The following is a 22145-nucleotide window of genomic DNA, read 5'->3' as shown; positions in this document are numbered from 1 at the left end:
AGTTACTGTCACTTATAAGGGTAGACAGATAAGAATATGCTCAGAGTTATCAGCAGAAATGATGAAGAAGAGGAGAGAATGGAATAGCATCTTCAGAGAGTTGAAGGAGAATAATTGCATACAAGAATCCTCTACCCTGCCAAACTCTTCATCAAAATAGAAGGGTAGGTTAGATTTATCAAAGATCATGAACACTTTAGAAATTATGTAAAAAAAATAAACAAACAAAAAACAGCACTACAAAGATCATTTTACATATCACTTTGGATAAAACAACAACATCCACAGAACACAAACCTGAGACCACCACAATGTGCAACACTATCCAGAAGTCATTGTACTGAAAACAACACCCAAGACTTCTTTGATCCAATGTAAAAAAGAAGACAAGTGTGAATCATCCACACAGCACACTGCTGAGGGAGGTTAAAAAAAAAAAACCAGAAAAAACAAACCCCAAAAATGCCTAACAAAATATAAGCGATGACAACAAAGAATCCACAGCTGTCCAGGCTAACACAATGCCTGTGACAGTGTTACACTGTTGGAAGAGCAGGTGCTGCCCAGTGAGGTCTGGCTCCACGCACTGTTTTAGTGTTGTGGTCGCATAACCTCTGGGCAGTATTTTGCACCTTTGAGAGTGCAGTGACTCCTCCTGTGGAGTTGGTCCTAGTCTGGATGCAAACATTAAAAAAAAAAAAAAAGAATCCACAGATGGATGTAATTACTCTGAAAGTCAATGGTTTGAATTCAGCAATTAAAAGACAAATGTTAGCAGACTGGATTAGGAAACAAATCCCATCAATCTGCTGTAAGCAAAAGATACATCTCAAACTCACAGACAAATTAAATGCAGGTTGAGAGTTATATAATGGCAAAGGTTAATTAAGTGAATAATAACTTTAGAAAAGCAGGAGTTGCAATTCTAATCTCTGGCAAAATTGATTTCAAGGTGCAGGACATAACAAGAAATAAGTATGGGCACTATATAATGCCTAATAGTTCAGTAGACCAAGAGCCCATGAGCAAAATAAACATGTTTGCACCCAATGAGCGACACACCATGTTTGTCAAACAAATTCTTTAATAGATAAAAATGAAATCACAGGATCAACAACCATAGTAGGAGACTTCAATACACCACACTTCAAGAAAGACAGATTAATGGGAAAAAGGTAAGCAAAGAGTCTACAGGACTAAACTCTACAGTCAGATACTTGACCTGATAAATTTATCAAAGTTCTTCACCCAATTGAAAAAAAAAAAGCATTCTTTTCAAGCACTTATAACTCATCAAAAATAGACCACATAGAGGTCACACTGACTCCCTTCTCTGACCACTACACCATAAAGCTGGAAAGAAAGAACGAGAAAACAAGAACAAGTACCTGGAAACTTAATAATGTACATTTGAAAAAGGGCCCAAGTTAGAGATGAAATTAAGAAGTTTCTAGAAACTAATGAGAATGAGAATATAGTGCACCAAAAACTATGTTATACAGGAAAGGCAGTGATCAGAGGATGTTTGATAGAGATACATGCTATGAAGAAGGAAGAGAGACTAAAGGACAGTACCCTAACAGAAAACCTTCAGCAGTTGGAACAGAGTCAAAAGAATAATCCATCTAAAGGCAAAAGAAAATAAATTATAAAAATTAGGGTGCAGATAAGTGAGTGGGAAGAAAAAAAATTGGAAAAATCAACTCAGTAAAAAGCTGGTTATTTGAAAGAATCAACAGAATTGACAATCCGCTTGCAAACCTAACAACAAATAAGAATGAGTAGTTGTTATTATACAGGATGAGGGATGAAATGGAGCATTACAATGGACCTCAATGAAATGAAAAGACTAATTACACAGTATTATAAAGGACTGTACTCTAAGGAATTCAACAACTTGAAGGACATGGACAAACACCTGGAAAAACAAACCCTCCCCAAATTATCTCATATGTATGTCAAGAAAGAGATCCATATCAAAAGAAGAAATATATAGGGTTACTAAGGAACATCCAACTAAAAATGGCCCTGACCCAGATAGCTTCCAATGAGAATTCTACAAAGCATTCAGGGAAGAGCTGACACAAGTTTACACAAACTCTTCCAGAACATAGAGAAGTATGGTTAACTCCCAAATTCATTCTATGAAGCTAGTATAACAGTGATACCAAATCTGGTCAAAGTTCTCACAAAAATCGACAATTATAGGCCAATTTCTCTAATGAATATAGATGCAAAAATCCTCAACAAAATTTTGGCCAATATAATACAAAAGCATATATAGAAAATAATCCATCACAACCAAGTGCAAGACACACCATGGATGTAGGGATGATTCAACATTTGAAAAAGCATCAGCATTATTCAGTAAATTAACAAGAAAATGGACAGAAACTACTTGATAATATCAGTAGATACAGAGAATGCATTTGACAACATTCAGCAGCCATTCTTAATTAAGACACCCAAGAAGATAGGACTAGAAAGAAATTACCTCAATATAATAAAAGCTATATATGAATAACCAATAACCAGAGTTACAATTAATGGAGAAAAGACAAAAAAAACATTCCCACTGAATAGGGGGACCCAACAAGGACTCCCCTTGTCCCCACTTCTATTCGACATTGTTTTAAAGGTCTTAGCTAATAATATAAGGGAACAGAAGGATATCAAAGGTGATGTTTGGGGAAAGAAAAAGTGAAATTATATTTATTTGCATATGATATGATTTTATATATTGAGAACCCCAAAGTCTCCACGATAGGATTGCTGAAAACAGGAATATGGTTGAGTGAGTGGCAGGATATTAAATCAACAAGCAGAAGTCAATTTCATTGCTAGCTACAACTGATGGCTTCACAGAAAGAGATCAAAAAGGTACTACCCTTTACAATAGTCAATTATAAATTAAAATATAGAGGGATACACCTAACCAAAAAAATAATATCTGTACAAGGAAGATTGCAGAACAGTTTTACAAGAAACCAAAAGGAACCTTCACAAGTGGAAGAATATCCCATGCTCATGGATTGGAAGACTCAATATTGTAAGATGTTAATCCTGCCCAAAGCATTCTATAAATTCAATGTAATTCTGATACAAATTCCATCAACATTTTTCAAAGAAATTGAAAAACTGACTACCGGTCTCCTATGGAAAGGGAAGAAACCAGGATTGGCAAAGAAATCCTCAAGAAGAACAAAGTAGACAGGCTTGAATTGCCTGACTTCACAACTTGTCCACAGTTGACAAAACAACATAGTACTGATGCAATGATAGATACTCAGACCAATGGATAAGAAGAGAAAATCCAGAAATAAAAACAGCACCACACAGCCAACTGACATTTGCCAGAGGCACCAAAAATATCAAATAGGAAGCAGATGCCCTTTTTATAAAAATGCTGCTGGAAAAACTGGATTGCAGTCTGCAGAAGAATGAAACAAGACTCTTACCTCTCTCCATGCACAAGAACAAATTCAAGGTAGATCACAGACCCTGAGTTAAAGCCCCAAACTATCAGGTTTATCAATGAGAAAATGAGGACAAAGTTAAGACGCTTAGTGCAGGGAACACATGGGCTACCAGAAATAAGGAAGGATACACACCAGAGGAAGATAAAATAGATGAGTGAGACCTACTCAAGATTAAACAATTGTGTGCATTGAGAGACTTTATCAAGAGAGTAATAAGAGAGCTCACAAACTGGGGAAATAGACTTAGTAATGACATCACAAAGGGCTTATTACTAAAATCTACAGAATCCTGCAAACTTACAAGAAAAAACCTATAGCTCACTGAGGAGTTGGCAAAAGACTTAAGCAAAAGATTCATAAAAGAGGAAATCTGAATGGAGAATAGACAGATGAGAAAATTCTCCCAATCATTAGCCATCCAGGAAATGCAAATCAAAACAGCTATGAGATACCACCCAACACCTACAAAGATAGCCTATTTTTTAAAAAAACACACCAGAAAACAGAAAGCAACAAATGTTGGAGGGGATGTGGTGAGATAGGAACTCTTCAGACAATGACCAGTCATCTGCTCTTCAATGTCCGTTGCTACACAGTTTACAATAGCAAACAATTGGAAGCAGCCTAAATTTCGATCAGTAGACAAATGGATAAAAAAATTCTGCACATGCACACAGTGGAATACTACATATCCCCAAAAATAGTGATCAAACTATGAAACACCTCATCTCGTAGAAAGAATTGGAGGAGAGTATGCTGAGTGAAGCTGGTAGCCAAGCAGAAAACGTCAAGTAAAACATGAGGAGTCCATTGAGGGAGTTCTAACATGGGTATACGAGAAAATGCACACGACACACAATTCCCGGGCTGAGGACTAGATATTATGGCAAAAGCCAGACCAAACTGAAAAATCCATAAGTCATCAATACCAAATACAGATAGCACTTGTGTCGAAAGGCATCTTTTCCCTCCCTCTCATATGCTTTTAAGGCCCACAGAAATGTGGGGGATGCATAAAGATGGCAGTGGGGATTCAGGGTGCTAACCAACCCAAGGGGAGGCTCTTGTTTATATCTCCACGGGAAAGGGAGAGTGAGAGTAGACCTCATCTCGGGGTACCAATTCATGAGGGCGATCTTCCTGCTTGGAGCAGCTTGTTCCCAGAGATGACTGCAGAGCAGGACACAATTTGAGATGTGACTTCCTCTCCCTATATGACAGCACTGCAGAGCACAGCCCTCAAGATACTGCTTGAAGAGAGAGGCCGGCCTGGGCCTGACTCACCCACCTCAGAGCAACCAAGCTAGGAGTGCAACAGACAGGTGATGGGAGCAAAGCTATGAAGTTTCCTGGAGAATCCCAATTATGGTCTTTTTATTGGGGCTGAGGAGTGGGGGGGCAGCACTTTGTGCCCCATCTGAACTGATTGGAGATAGCTCACAAGAGGGCCACATTGAAAGTCTATAAGCATAAGTGGGGGAGGTGGGAGTTGGGGGGGCTCCATCTCTGACTCTGGGAAGAGCAATGTGGTCTTATAGAATGCTTGCCTGTTGGACAATGGACACATCAGAGGGACACAATGGAAGGAGTCTAAAAGGGTGTGTGTGTTGTTAGATAAGGGGGGCCCAGGATATGTAAACCTGAAAGAAAGGGGTCAGGATGGATGGTTTATAACATGTCCCTCTCTATATGTAACACAGAGATAATCATCTGTTATATGTTATGGTCCCTGTTAGACTTGTGACTGCCTGTATGTTTTTGTTGTTGTGTGTGAAGGTTTGTTTGTTTATCTGTTGTCTTTTTTTTTGGTTTGGCGTTTATCTATACAAGACAAGCAGGATAGGTAATCTCACAGAGACAAGGACCGTACCAATGGATGCAGGGAGTGAAGGGAGGGGAGGGGTGAAAGGAGGGAGGAGAGAGACAAAAATGATGGGTGCAGGGGAATTCATGGCAAGGAGAGTGCAGCGTTCCTGGTACTGTTTGTTTAACCCAGTGGTTCTCAACCTTTCTAATGCCGCTGCCCTTTAATACAGTTCTTGTTTTGGTGACCCCCAACCATACAATTATTTTTGTTGCTACTTCATAACTGTAATTTTGCTATGGTTATTAATCAGGTGACCCCTGTGGAAGCGTCATTTGACCCCAAAGGGGTCTCAGCCCACAGGTTGAGAACCACTGGTTTAACCAATTTGTATCTGGGAGGAATTACTGAGAGTGAATGAAGAGAGATCATAAGAGTGGCATAGGAGGAAAAACATTATGTATATATTTATCAATATATATGAACTCACAACAAGGAAGTCGATGGACTTTCGGCTTCTGTTTAAATCCTGCCTCAGGATTTAATAATGTGGCATTATATGATGGTCACCTTTCACCTATGATCACTGAAGATGACATGGGTGCATAAGCAAATATGGTGAAGAAAGATGAGGGTGCCCAGCTATTAATGCTCTAGCATCTGGAGTCATAAAGGCTTGTAGTTAAACAAGTGGCCATCTAGCAGGGAAGCAATGAAGCCCACATGGAAAAAGCACACCAGCCTTTGTGATCATGAGGTGTTGACAGGAAATGATCTCAGTGACCCCAAATCACACAACCAAGTGAAGGGTGTGGGTTTGGTGGAGAGCCGGAACCCACATGCAGGATAATTGGGCAGTCCCTCTCAAAAGGGCCACATGGAATGGGTGATAAAGTCAGGGTACAGTTTGGCAATTATGAACTACATAAATATGCACTAGTTCATATTTCCTCCTCTTACTATTAAGGTTTTTACTTGTCTTACCTCATTAAACACATTATATTTGCATTTGCTCCTTTGTATACTTAAGATTACGTAGTGCATGAATGGCAAGATAGATAAAGCCTCAGAAATAGTTAGAGGAGCAATGACTGCCTGAGGGTATGGGAAGACAGCAGAGCGGATAGCATCGATGTTGTAGGACTGCACTCAATGTAATTGTGACTGCGAATAGATATATGTCAATAAAAATACTATATAATATTTTAATTGTAAAAAAGTGAAGATATAATCCAAATTCTAAAAGAAGATACCTTAAGGTTTAACATACATAAATAGTACCCAGAGCATTTAAATAATCCTACACTTATCGAGAGAAAAAGAAACAACTAAGTACAAAATAGACAAAAGCTGTGAAAAGATTTACAGAAGATAAAACACTGAAGGCTAATTAAGAAAGTGTAAATAAATAACATAAACAAAAAAAACCATTCAGATTCAGGTACCCTATAGGACAGTGAAGAATTGTCCCATAGGATTATGTTCCATAAATCTTTATGGAAACATAAAATCTTCAGGGACATCCACCCAGCTGTAGCAAAGTTACAAAATTTCTGACCAAGACTTAGCATGAACAGACCTGTTTCAGCTTAGCTTTTGATTTTTTTTTTGTTTTTAACCTTAAAAGCTTCCCTCTTCCCCCTTTTCCACTATCAGATTTAATGATCTTTTAATATATCTATACAATAGACCCTCTAGCCTTCATATTTTGTTTCAATTATTTTTAATCCCTTCAGATTTTTATTATCTATCTATAGAGCATAAATGTAATTTTGTGATAACCAATTCCACTGATCCTTCTTAAAATTTCTAATGCAAAGGACTGAACAAGGACCAGCCCCTTTAAGGACTACTTATCCAAACCACCACCGGTGAAAGGTTTAACTCTGTCTGGTGCCAGGGACTTGTTGTGCTCACTGCCATTGGGACAGCACAGTTCTAGCCACACGGTGAGTGGATAATCCAGATTAAACTTCTCTTACCCCTGATTTCTTGAAATGTCTGCCAATTGTGTTGATTGGTTCAGTAGTCTGAATCAAGAGTGCAAGAGGTTTATTGGAGGATAACACTTGTGAATAATACTAGATGGCCTCACAAGTTCATGAACAATCCCATTATGCTTTAATTTCATTCTTCCCCCAACACTGAAGTTCTCTCATAAAAGGGCAGCAGTTGGGCCAGAAAAGGTTCAGACTCTGTCACTATCTGGCAGAATTGTGCATCACATTTTTACCCCAGAGTAAAAATTACTCATTAGAGGAGTCTGGCTTTGGGAAGAAATAGTTAAAATACAGGAACTCTGCTCTGTTCAGTCATTCTCCGGAGAGTGTCGCTTCAGAGAAAGGTAAGTGGGTCCGTAAATTGCTACCAGCTAAGTGGCAAGTTTGTTCTTGAAGGAGATCTAAGTAGAAAAGCTCCATGAATGCTGCAATATTGGATAGAAATGAGTACTTTTATGTCTACTGGAAACATGAATTAAGTTAAATTGCTGTTATCAACCACTTTTGACCTACCAACTGCAATTTTTGTGGTTCACCAGTCAAATAGAATGTTTATAGCAGCATTATGTGTCACAGGCCCATACTGGAACTGACCTAAATGTCTATGAACAATGGAATGGCTATGCAATTTATGTTCTATTTAGACACAAAAATAATGAATGACCAGCTATTATGGTATATAACATAAATATTTTTTATATGATGTTGTGGAAAGAAGCTAAATACAAAAGAGTAAACCCAACATGATTTCATTTATATTATATTTAAAAGCACACAAAGTTAACCAAACCATTTAACTTGGATAACTACATTGAGAGGAAACCCACTGAGATGTTGGAAGCTTTCCAGGTCTTGCTTGCTCTGAGTAGTGGATCCGTAGGTGAATATGTATATAAAACTTCAATGTGCTGCACAAAATAGTTTTGCACTTTCCTGTATATAAATTATTCTCAATAAAATTTGAAAAGAGGTATTATTGAAGCAAGGTTGTTAAAAATACAAACAATATGGTATATTCAAATGATATAATCCTGCAGTCAAATATATGAAGTAGAACTATCTCTTGGAGCTTAGACAATGAATTAAAAATTTAAGTGGTGAAAATAGTTTGTTTGGTATATTACTATTTCTATAAAATTTCAAAACAATTCAGTCATATCCTTATGACCATCAGGTCGAGTCCTCTTCATAGCGACCCTACACAGAGTTTCTGAGGTTGGACATCTATATGGAAGCAGATTCCCTGGTAATTCTCCCACAGAGTGGCTGGTAAATTTGAACCGTCTATATGGTGACTAGCAGTCTAACACATACTCCCCAATGCTACCAGAGCTCCTTCAAAGTCAGATGTGTCATCTAAAAGTATCAACTAGACAACAACCTGAAAACTAGACATTAAACTCATTGTAGGGAAGGAGGAAAAAATAAAGCTTGGAAGGAAAATAAAATGTTATTCAAGTGTATTTATAAATCTTTCTTTTATGAAAGTCTGAGGCATATATGACACATTAGCTTTTGTTAATCTTTCCATTTAAACGTTAAATTTCAGAGGAAAAGGAGAACAGCCTTACATTACTTGGATAAGGCAGTACAACTGTTGGACACACTTCATGATACCTAAAGGGCTGGAGGTTTGATTCCACCCAAAACAAAGCACATCAAAAGAAAAACCACATAATCTTACTGCTGAAAGCCAGTCATTAAAGACCCCATGGAGCTAGTCCTACTCGGCGAAACATGGTTCCCATGAATCTGACTAGACTCAATGGTAGTTGGATGGCTATGAGAATTAGATTTAATGGAAAGGTGGGAGGGGTCGGGAAAAGGCTGTGGAGGCTTTCCTCTGTTTGATAGGCTGAAGCTAATATAACTATTCAGGAATGGCAGAAGGGAAGGAAAGCTACATATGATGGTAGAGGTGGAAGAGGAGGTAGGGAGATTATGCGTGTGGAGAGATTGGAGCCAGGGCTACATTGGACCCCTGTGTGTTTCTCACTACTGGTAACCTGGGATGCTGTGGATGACTTGTAACAGGTGCTTGCACCCTCTGCTGTGGAGTGGCATGTACACCTGGATCAGGACTTGAATAAAGCCATAGGAGATGATGCAAGAATGAGGGGCTAAGGATCCAGCTGCTGCCCCTCTCTGAAAAGGAGTTATTCACCTTTGTCAAGTAAGCTTTAGAGATGAATGGCTGCTGCTATGATATTGTTTTCCTAAACTCATATTTTCTACTGGGGCCAACTGCCACCTGAAATCCAGCAGGGTCACACCGAATTAACAGAATGTAAACTGCCAACTCACTGCTATCAAGTCCATTCTGAATCACAGTGACCCTAGTGGGCAGGTTAGAACTGCCCCTGTGGGTTTCGGAGACTGGAACTCTTCATGTAACGAGAAGGCCTCCTCATTCTTGTGGCGCTGCACCGTCACAACAAACACATAGGCTTCCACAGCCACCTTTACACTATTGTGCGATTGTTGTTGTTGGATGTCATTAAGTAGGTTCCACCACAGTACGACAAGATAGACAAGTGGTAGAGAGAAGCAATAACTCTTATCAAGTCAGACTACCATACTATCTATCTTTTGAATGGGTCTTTAATTATTCTACAACAGAAGTTCAAATAATTCGTTCATGATATTAATGAACTAGACGAGCTAGCATTCACAAAAGCTAAGGAAAAGACAGCAACCAATTTGATAGTGACCTACGTTATAACTCCATGAGAATTTTGCTGAAAGAAACCAAACAGATACAGAAGACACTAGTGAAGAGTATATTGCTAGTTACATTTAGCTGAGCCCCCAGTGGACAGAAATACTGTGAATTTTTCAGTATTCCATTAACATTTATGGCTTTTATATTGTATTGGAGGCTTCTCTGATATGGGGCAGGGCCTACTTCTTCAGTTGCAGGAAGTAGGAAAAGAATGGATACCTGATGACATATTTTTTCTCTTTATTATTATCATCCACTTCACCAATAGATATTGAGAGCATGTTGTGTGTCAGAGGCTGATGTTTTAATCAGGAAATGCATATAGGGAAAAAGAGTTAAAAGTTTTATACCAATTCCAGATGTGTGTCGCTGTTTTAAAACAAATTAAACCAATCTTTTGTCCATCAGTTTGTCTTATTATGGTGGTTTGTGTGTTGTTGTAATGCTGAAAACTGTCACTGTATTTCAATTAGCAGCAGGGTCATCCAAAGTGAACAGGTTTCAATGGAACTTCCAGACTATGAAGAAGGAATTTGCTGGCTACTTTAACTGAATTAGCCACTGAACATCTTATGCACTGCATTAAAACTAGGTCAGTTACTGAAAGCCTAATAAATAGAAGCAGAACGTTGTTAGAGCTAGTTCCCGAAGATGAACACTTCAGATTGTAAGGCACTCAAAATATGACTGAGGAAGAGCTGCGTTCTCAAAGTAGAGTCGACCATAGTGATGGCAGTGGAGGAAAGCCTGTGGAGGAAGGCCTTTTCAACCTTCTTGTGCTTAAAAGGGGCATGACTCAAATGAGGGGGGTGGCTGAAAACATCAATAAGTAATTTGAACTTTAGAATATACTAAATATAAGCCAAGGATGTCAAGACTTGGTCTCATGTACTTTGGTCAGATTTGCAGGACAGACCAGTGCCAGAGAGGAAAATCATGCTTGGTAAAGTTACGGGGCATCGAAGAAGAAGAAGACTATTGACAAGATAGATTGACACATAGCTGTATAGATGAGCTCAAATAGTAGCACAGGTACAAAAATGGCAAAGGACTGAACAGTGCTTTATTCTGTTGTACTTAAGGTCACTATGATACGGAACCAACACAAAGGCACCTACCAACAACAACTACAACAAACCTTCTCTAAAAAGGTTGTGTATTTCTTAGGAAATTTTCTATTTTTCCTGCTGAAAGAGGTAGTGATTCTCACTTGGAAAACATACTTTCATATGCCATGAACATCTGGAATCCAATTGAGTAATTGCAATGTAGAAGAACTCCCCTAGCAAGATGACCCTCTCGGAACCATGCTCCTGAACTCTCTTCTATCCATGTATATTTTTGCAATACAAGTTTTTCAGGTGGTAAGTTAGAGGAACTCTGAACATATTGAGTTTGTCTGTACAAGAGATAAACATGTATTGATTTTCATCAACTTGCAGGATTTTCATCATATTACTTAGTCCACGGGACAGAAAACCTCTCTAAAGTATTGATTTGATTCTACAGTGCCTAGGATAGTCATGCACTTGATTTTTCAGCTCCTCAAAAAGCTCTTTAGTGTCCTTGCAGGGCTATTTAGGTAAGTTTTTGTTTTCTAAATTTCAAACAGGAAAAACCCAGTAAGTTTGCTCTTTACATTTCTGTGTGCCTGAATTTTTATTGTTGTGGGTGCCACGGTGTTGACAACTCACAGTGACCCTTGTATTACAGAGTAGAACTGCCTGGTAGGTTTTGCTTGGCTATATTCTTTACACAGATTGCTATTTCATTCTCCCAGGAAGCAGCCAAGTGGGTTCCAACCACCAGCCTTTTCGTTAGCAGCTGTCTACTTACTTAACAGGTCACCACCAGGTCTCCTTTTGAGTCTTTAGTCCTAAATAAAGCACAGTGACATAATAAGAAATGAAGGATATAATTGGCTTGTTTTCTTCAACCTAAGGGTTAGAGTGGAAATCATGTTTTTTTTAAAAGGATATTTAGTTTTAGATATTGCCCCCAGTCATCTACATAGTGAATTTAGGGATAGAGGATATTAAAAAAGATGGTTTTATCTCGGCTATTTGCCTCATTTATAAATATTTGAAAAACCTTGTCTATATTTTAGGCATGCTAGACATAAGAAAGTCAAATATAAATTTGAAAAGATGCAGTTGTAATGCAATTCATAACAAACATATTTGAAAGGAGCTATAATTAGTCTGAACAGTCTTTCACCTACCCCTTCCTCGATAGTGCTGGAATCCTGATGGTGCAATAGTTTCCAACATTGGTCTGCTCACTGCAAGGTTAGCAGTTCAAGACCAACAACCGCTAGGGTAGAGAAAGATGAGGCTTTCTACTTCCATAAAGATTTGAATTCTATAAAAGCCCTACTATTCTGTTTTATAGAGTTGCTATGAGTCTGAATCTTCTCAATGGCAATGAGTGTTTTTTTGGATTTGTTTTCTCCACAGTGGATAATAATCTGGTGAAGGAGCAATAATTTGGAAAGGAAGTATTCCGCTTAAATGGTGTAGATCCTTGTGCTTTCTGCCCTTTCACTCCAATCTGAAAAGGGCTTGGGCAATAATCTTTAGAGAATCTGGAGGTCTTTAAGACAGAGGGGACCTAGGAAAATATAAGCTTCATAGACACTAAGCTGTTTTAGTGAAATAGTCAAAGAACAAGTAAACTGAAGTGTGTCTGTCTAGGAATGACAAGATAGGAAGCAACTCACAATGCTAGCAGAAAAGGAGAGCTAAGATCTTGGCAATCTTGGAATTTAGAACTCTTCTTTTTTTCTCACTTCCCTGATTAGCCTTACTGTCTTAAACAATTCATTCAATTAGCACTTTTGAGTAAAGGCATGTCACTTATTTGCATAAACAGACAATCCCTCTAGCAATATATAAAATGCCACTCTCTAATTTTATAATCTCTGTGTTGTCTTCAGCAGTAATGTAATTAAATCTAATTAAGTAGATTTATGGTTCGGAACACTAATGGTCATGAATAAATACACATCCCCTGAAGCTATTTGCTCAATGTGCGCTTTATGTCTTTTAACTGCTTCAATTATACATATTCAGCTTAATTCTCTATTAATTTGGTTCTTTGGGGGAGGATGGTAACACAAACTAGGAATTATATGCTCCTCCTACAAAAGATCTTATTTTCTGACAACTGTCTCTAATTGCCCTTACTTGTCACTTATTCTGAATGGGGAAATTCCTATTATAGGTGCTTATTTCAAATGAAATAAATGTTTTCTAGGTAAACAGAAAAGATTTGCAAAATTAGAAGTGGAAACATGTATAAGGGAAAAATAATTAAATTAGTGATAGATTTAGACTTAGAAAGGAAGTGAAACAAAAAAGACAAATGATCAATAAACAGCAAAAATGAAAACAAACAAAATCCCACCCATTTCACCTCACTAGTAATTTAAGGAAAGTATGTTCAATTTAAGAAAAGCAAAATCATATTACCCATATGTATAATTATATTAATAAGAAAAATTTTAATATTCAGTAAATTGGGTCAACATTTCAGGAAATTATATGGTGATATTTAAAAGGAGATTGTAATTATAACCTTTGATCCCATAATTCTTTTAGGAAGCCCTGATGGTATAGCAGTGGTTCTCAACCTTCCTAATGCTGCGAACCTTTAATGCAGTTCCTCATGTTGTGGGACCCCCAACCATAAAATTATTGTCATTGCTACTTTATAACTGTAATTTTGCTACTGTTATGAATCTGGCGATCCCTGTGAAAGGGTCATTCGACCCCCAAAGGGGTCACAACCCATAGTTTGAGAACTGCCAAGTGGTTTATGCCCTGGGCAAGAGCAGCGGTTCAAAACCGCCAGGTGCTCTGTGGGAGAAGGATGAGGCTTTTTAGTCCCATAAAGAGTTATGGTCTTAGAAACAAGCAGAAGCAGTTCTAGTCTGTCCAATTAGGCCACTATGACTTGAAATCCATTCAATGGCACTTACCTTAAATAAGAGAAATTGGGCAAATGTTTGCATAAAAGATGAACATCATAGTATTATTTTTAATACCACCTACCTGTTCAGCAGTAGAATATGTGGATTAATGAACAGTGATTGGATCTTATCAACATAAAGCCATGATTTCATTCCATTAGTAGTCTTCAGATGCCTTTGTGAGCAACGTGATGTAAGTCGCTGAGAGCCATGCTTTCAGAGACCTAAACGGAAGCACGGATGCTGGCACTGTCATAAGTAATTATCTGGTGTTGCTACTTCTCAACATGTGGCCTTCGACAAGACACTCAGTGTTCTGTGTTTGGCTTCCACATATGGTAAATGGGAATAATAGAGGAACTTAACAAGGTGGTTGGAAAGCGTAAATGGAAGAGTCTACGTGAAGCACCTAAGGGAAATGAGATTCTGATATAGATTGACTTCTACGTTGGTAGTGCTGGTTGTTATTATTTATCCTTTCCACTGTTATTATTATTAAATAAACTCACCACCATAAAGTCAATTCTGAGTCATGGGTCCTATACGACAGGGTAGAACTGCTCAATGAGCTTTCAAGACTAATTCTTCATGGCAGTAGAAAACCCTGTCTTTCTCCCATGGAGCTGCTGGCCCTGCGATCAGTAGACTAACATGTAACTTTCACACACAAAGTGCTAACCAACAACAACAACAATAAACCCCCAAACTTAACTGCCATCGGCTCGCTGTTGTCGCATAGTGACCATATAGAACAGGGCAGAGCTGCCCCTGTGGGGTTCTGAGATTACAACTCTTTATGGAAGTAGAAAGCCCTGTTTTTCTTCCAAGCAGTGGGTGGTGGTACCTAACTGCCAAACTTGCATTTAGCAGCCCCGTGTATAACCACTCTACCACCAGGGCTATTAGTGAAAAATACAGACTACATAAAAATCTTCCAAAAAGTCATGGAACAAAATCCATTACCTTTCAATTTTATTATTCCATGTACTTTTGAAACTCCCTTGTATGCAACTATTAACTGGATTTTTGTGAAACCCTTGCCAAAGCCAGACAATTAATTATGTTTGGATGTGAAAATAATGGAAATAATAGACTAAAAGAACTGTTGGAAGCATTGCTAATAATAAGTTAGATTTTATGTATAAAATTTAGAAATGCAAGAGGTATAATTTTCCTCTACTTTACAAACATGTAATCAACTCTAGAGGTTGAATTCCACTTATGTCAAATAAAAGGTGCTTTTAAAAGTTCATGGAACATTGAATTAAAATATTTTGCCCTGGACTTTTTGGATAAGCTTGTATAGCCTTGCTCAATTGAGTGCTTGTTCCGTTCAAGTCTTTCATAGTGACTCAGTATCAGACCTTCTCACGCATCCAGAGATTTCCTTCCCCACCACACCCATTCCAGCTCTAACTTTTCGGAGGAATTTATGAAGCACTGATTTATCAGGAGAGTATGTGTTACCCAGTGTCTCATCCTAGCTGGCATTAGATGCTGGATTATTTTCTCTCCTTGCTTCTATTGGTGAACATTTGTTCTAGAAGATTTGAATGATCACATCTCCATACGTCTCAAACTTATTTGGCCTACTGCCCTCTTTTCAAAGAGAAAAAAACCCAAACCCTTACTTGGTTACCTCTGGCAACTAAAAAAAAATATTGTACTAAAGCCCACAACTCAGGATAAAGTGTAGGTATCTGCTTTTGCAGTTCCTCTGGATTATTCCAGTGCATACCCCTTTCCCCCAGGGGTTGGCATAGCCCATTTTAGTAAACACTGAGTGATCATTACACCACTCCTTTGGAGAAAGAGGTGGTGAAAGTTTGGCTGTTAGCTGAACATTTTGAGGCTTGAATCTACCCAAGAACTCTCAGAAGAAAGGCAAGTAGATTGACTTCTGAAAAATCAGCCATTGAAAGACCTATGGGATGGAGTTCTACTCTTACACAATTGAGTTTTACAAGGGAGAGTGGGCAACTTCACAGTTATTCTGTTTTTCCTCGTAATTCTTTTCTTATCTAAGCCGCCTTTCAAAGCATCTCATGTACTCACACTTGAACTCATGCTATCTTGTCTTTCTAGCATTTCTGGTGTCCTCTTGGAATAAGAAAATATTAAATGCTTCCCAAAATTACTGGGATTACTGAGAGGCTTCATGGGCATTATCTCAGGCATTCAACCTTGATTATATCATGCCTACTTTATTCTAAGGGACCATCCCTTGATATGGTGTACTGGTGGGGCATTTTAGCAGGACCTCCAGGGTCCCAGAGCTTTCAGGCAATAATTCCTGCACAGCACACCTCTGCCATCACAACTCCAAATATATCTAGGAATCTGTTGCCCTGTTTCCTAAGATTTGAAGCGCATTTGCAAGGCAGAAAAAAAAAGCTTTTAAAAAAGAAGTATTGGAACTCTTTCTTATACCTTAATACTTCCGGTTGAAGTAGTTATGGTAGTTACATAATCTGTTGTCAACTTGAGACTTAAGAAAGAAGGGGTGGAGTTTAGCCTGTCAATCAGGCCATAGCTTGATGACCTCATTTGGAGCTGCTAAGGAGATAAATAGCTTGCTGGAGGCGGGACTCTCACTGATTCCCTGAAAGACATTACTGACAACAAGCCTGTTGAAGTTATGCTGATGCAGCCAGAGCCCTCTAGCTGGAGGAGCCTTGTGGAGACCCACATCAGCACTGACTTTTCACCTACTGGCCTGTGATCTTCCTGCATTTGGCAGGATTATCTGTGTTTTGTGAGTCTGAGAGGAATTTATAGATTGGTGTCAGACATATGGGCTAATATTGAATTTATGGACTTGATCTGTACTGGGCTGGGATGTTTTCTCAATATGCAATTGCTCTTGTAGATAAAGTTCTTTCTTACCCACATGAGCGTCTATGAATTTGTTTCTCTAGTCAACCCAGACTAACACCGTAGTAATAGTGTGAAGCTTGTTGAAGAGTTCTTTAGTGACATGCACTCATCTGGCACCTTGCTTGGCATAGTGGGATATGCATTAGGCTGCTACTAGCAACAAGGTCAACTGCTATTAGCAAGGCACAAAACCACCAGCTGCTCTGTGGAAGAAATAAGAGCCTTCTACTCTGGTAGCGTTATTGTCTTGGAAACTAACAAGGGCAGTTCTACCCTATCCTATAGGGTCACTATGTGTTGACATTGATTTGATGGCAGTGAGTTGGTTTGGTGTTAGTAAAAGGATTACTTTCCCCAGGAATTTATTGGATATAGCAACTAAATTAACAGTCAGTTCCATGATTTTCATATACAAGCTTCAGATGTTTTTCATGCTCCCTGGCATAATTCAGCTCTGAAAACACCCCAAACACAAAGCTTTTACTTCTTAAGAGATGTTTAAAATTTCTGGAGATGAGCAGCATTTCTTGAACTGTATTTGTGTAAGGACTTACATACATCTATTAGGAACCAAACAGGTATATAGGCAAAGACATTCAGAAGTGTGCTCAGTGCCTGCTAATACACCAGAGTTTGGCATTGTCAAGAGCGAGAGAAAGCTTGAAAGGAGAGCATTGCTTCTTTACGTGATTCCAGTCAGGTTTGTAACTTTTAAAATATTTGCTTGCAGTTGAAGATTATTTTATCTGGGTTTATGCTTATCTTTCATTGTTATCTTGCCAGAGTTTGCAGTTTCACATTTTAATTGAGTATTTATTTACATCTTATCTTCATATGATGTAAGAGGGGAAAAAATACCTTAGCGGTACAAGAATGGTTCCACAACACACTATTTAAAATAAATGTTTCTGGTATACCAACCTCTTTCAAGTAAATGCATTTTTAAAAATTTAGAGTATCATTTAAATTTAGAGATCTTCTTAGAGAAGTAGTGTATTATTTTGGCTCCATAAGAATAATTCTCACTGGAAATGCTTTATTTGAGCAAGGATATTCAAATAAAATGTATTTTTTATAAACTAAAATTTAGATGGATCTATGAATGGACTTCAAAATGATCATGGAAACATTACATTGCCTTTTAATTTCATTTTCTCCCCAAGAATTGTTTAAGCCCTTTGTAGGAGAAGAAAGAGACCGGGTGGCATAGTAGATGGCATTTTGAGCTTCCAAGTTCAAGGCTTGACTACACCGTGGCTCTGAGGGGGGAAGAGCAAGCTCTGCTCCTGCAAAGATGGGAAACATCTTGGATACCAAAAGTTCTACTCTGTCCAATTGGGTCACTATGAATCAGAATCCACTTGATGACTGTGAGTTGGTTGTGTGTTTGTTTTATAAATTAATTGTATGATTCTAACTCCTTCCCTTTTATGTGTGGAACACCGCACATACAAAGGAAAGCACAGCAAATGATTTGCACAGCTCATTTCATCACAACAGTGACAACGTCCCAGTAAACCCTTTGTGTATGCAGTTTCCTCTCCCCTTTCCTCTTCTCCTTCTTCTTCTCCTCCTCCTCCTCCTCCTCCTCCTCCTCCTTCTTCTTCTTCTTCTTCTTCTTGTTTCCCAACACCCTCCTTCCTTCTTTCCTGTCTCTTCCCTCGTTGGCTCCTCCCCTGGCCCTAGCCTCATCATAGCCTTCAAAGTATTTTTCTTTGGTGTGAAAACCATTCTTTTCTTCCTAATAATGGGGCCACAACTTTATTTATATCCTGAAGCATTTGACAGACTCATTTTTAATGATGCCTATTATTCCTTTGAGTGTACGTTCCAGAATGTTTTTTATCCATTCCTCCACAGACAGGACTTCTGGTTGGTTCCATCTTTTTGTTATCATCGAAATTCCTGCAGGAAAAAGGGTGTGCATATGTCTACTTATGCTTTGTGTTTCTTAAGTGTATGTAGCAAATAAGGAGATTGCAGGATCACAGATCATTTGTATTTGCATTTGTTTAAGGAAGCACTATACTTGTTCCATTGTAGTTGTACAATTCTGCAATCCCATTAGCAATGTATGGGCATTCCAATTTCTCCATATCTTTCCAGCATTTATTATTTTCTATTTTAAAATTTTACTAGGAGTTTTGGTGTGAGGAGATATCTCATTGCTTTAATAATGTATTTATCCTATAACTAATAAATACAGACACATCTTTATATGACTGTTGGTCATCATAATGTCATCTTTATTAAATTGTCTATTTTTGTCTTGTTCACATCTCTGAATCGATTATTTGTATTTTTCTTATTAAGGTGCTGTAGTTCTCTACAGATTTTTGAAATTAGCCCTTTATCTGACATGTCACTGCTAAATTATTTTTTGCCAAATATGTAGGTTATCCTTGTATTCTTTTGATGAAGTCTGTTGGTTGTATACATAATGTCATGCTTTCAGATGGTGTTTTGCAGTGTGAGTATTTTTCATTTAGGTTTAGAAGTGTATTTATGCCTTGTATTAGGACCCTTAAGTTTGCCCTTATTATTTCATTGATGATCTGTATGGTTCTAGGGATAATATTTAGGTTTTTAATCCATCTTGAGTTCATTTTTATAAGATTAAAACATTTTTTGGTTTGTTTTTGTACATTTTGTAGTCTGATCACCACTTGAGTTAACACAGAAACAACTCAAATGGGTCAGATTCTATTTTTGGCTTTTCTTGAATTCATAAATAAGTTTATTGAAGTTTAAATTCTAGCTATTTTTTCAAGTGTATTGATTACATTATTTTTAGATATCTTTAAAATAGTATAGAAATATCCATATCCTGAAATCATGGAGAATATATATAGCCACCAAGGTGAACTGCAAGCTATAATAATTAAATAATAATATTTTCCTCCCTGATATTATGGAAATACTTGTATAATTTCTGAAGAGCTTAAACAGATTTAGTCTTCCCTGGTATTAACCTTGTATGTGGGCAAAATGTTAAAAGATTCATGAATCATCCAAAGAAGATGAAAAGACTACACGGAGCCACTTGGCAAAAAACAGATAACATTCAACTGTGTCAGGAGGGAGCATGTAAGCAAGACCCAATGGTACAGAAAGAAGAAACCCAAGCTACACTGAAAGCATTAATCAAAACCAAGGGCCCAGGAGTTGATTGGATATCAATGGAAATGTTTCAAAAAGGTGATGAAACACTGAAAGTACTCAGTCCTCTATGCCAAGGAATTTGGAAGACAACTATCTAAGTGACTGGAAGACATTCATATATGTACACATTACAAAGACAGGTCACTCGACTGAGTGCCCAATTTACAGAAAAATATCATTGATAACACTTTCAAGTAAATTTCTTCTGAAGATAATCCAACAATGGTAGAAGCAGTCTATTGGCAGGGACTTGTCAGAGGTTCAGGTCAGATTCTAAAATGAACTTATGTGAACAAGATATATCATTGTTAATATCAGATCATCCTTTACTGAAAGCAGAGTACACCAGAAATATATGTACTTGTGTTTCATTGACTATGCAAAGACACTTAACTGGGTGGATCATTGAACATTTTAAAATAAAAAACTACGGATAGTCTTGAGACTAACGGGAATATTCCAGAACTTCTCATTGTGCTCACGTAGAACCTGTAGATGGATCAAAAGGCAGTTGTGCAAACAGAAAAGTGGAATACTGGATATTTTAAAATAAGGAACATGTCAGGGTTGTATCTTCTATCATAATTATTCAACCTGTATGCCATACAAATAATCAAAGAAACTGTATTATATGGAAAAGAATGCAGTATCAGAATTGGAGGAATGTTTATTAACAACCTGAAACATACAGAAGACAGAACCTTCCTTGTTGAAAGTGAGGAGGATTTGAAGCACTTGGTATTGAAGGTCAAGGACTGCAACCTTCTGTATAGATTTAAACTCAATATGAAGAAAACCAAAATCATCACAACTGGACTAGTAAAAAACATAATAATTTATAGAGAAAGGATTGAAGTTATCAAGAATTTCATCTAGCTTGAATCCATAATCAATGTTCATGGAAGAAGCAGGAAAAAGAGTAAACAACTTATTACATTGAGTGGATCTGCTGCACAGAGCTCTTTATTTTTTTAAAACATTTTATTAGGGGTTCATACAACTCTTATCACAATCCATACATATACATACATCAATTGTATAAAGCACATCCGCACATTCCCTGCCCCAATCATTCTCAAAGCATTTGCTCTCCAATTAAGCCCTTTGCATCAGGTCCTCTTTTTTTTCCCCACCCTCCCCGCTCCCCCTTGTAAATTATCATGTGCCCTTGGTAATTTATACATCGTTATTTTGTCATATCTTGCCCTATCCAGAGGCACAGAGCTCTTTAAAGTGTTGAATAGCAATGATGTAACTTTGAGGACTAAAGTGAGACTGACTCAAGCCATATTTTCAATTGCTTCTTGTGCATGTAAGAGCTGGATGCCGAATAATAAAGACTAAAGAAAAATTGAAGCATTTAATTTATGGTGATGGTGAAGGATATTGAAAGCTCAATGCTTCAACCTTCATTGTTTGCTGAAATAGCAATTTTTTACCTACACAGTCAACAATCCATGTGCTTCAGTCCAAAATGCTCTCCTGCATACTTCTCCTTAATCAACTATATTTTAAATTATATACCTTTATTTAAATTAAAATTAATGATAATATTAATAAAATTACCAGTTGCTCCATTGGGATTCTTCAAAATATTTTCTAATAAAATTATAATAATGTGTGTTAGTCTGGGTAGACTAGAGAAACAAATTCACAGACACTCATATGTGTATAAGAAAGAGATTTATGGGGGGTCCTTCAAAAAAAAAAAAGAGCTTTATATAAAGAGTATACATGAAGAAAGCATCGCAGTCCAGTCCAGATCAAGTCCATAAGTCTGATATTAGTCCATATGTCCTATATCAATCTATAAAATCCTCTTCAGACACGAAACACATGCAATGATGCCGAATGCAGGACGATCACAGGCCATGGGGCGGAAGTCTTGTGGATCCAGTGGTGTTGTAAGCATCTCAGTGCTGGCAGGGGTCTCCACATGGCTCCTCCAGCTCCCAGGGCTCTGGCTGCATCAGGGTAGCTTCATGTGTTTTCTACTCAGAATTGTCTCACAGGGAGTGAGCCTGCGTACTCCCTCATTTTAACTCTGAGCCATTTATTGCTTTTGCACCTCCAAATGAGGTCATCAAGCTATGACCAGATTGACGGGCTAGACTCCAAAGTGACATCAGAT

The 22145-nt window shown here is 37.8% G+C and overlaps 1 non-coding gene across 1 annotated transcript; it reads left to right on the top strand.

Moving 5' to 3' along the window:
• The first annotated feature begins 497 nt into the window (after window positions 1–497).
• LOC142430049 (small nucleolar RNA SNORA74) lies at window positions 498–689 on the top strand. Its single transcript, XR_012780533.1, has one exon. It is a non-coding gene; the product is annotated as a small nucleolar RNA SNORA74 (small nucleolar RNA).
• Window positions 690–22145: the final 21456 nt, after the last annotated feature.

This window comes from Tenrec ecaudatus, chromosome 16 (assembly GCF_050624435.1).
Source record: "Tenrec ecaudatus isolate mTenEca1 chromosome 16, mTenEca1.hap1, whole genome shotgun sequence".
Lineage (NCBI taxonomy): Eukaryota > Metazoa > Chordata > Mammalia > Afrosoricida > Tenrecidae > Tenrec > Tenrec ecaudatus.
This window is presented reverse-complemented; position numbering and strand designations above follow the sequence as displayed.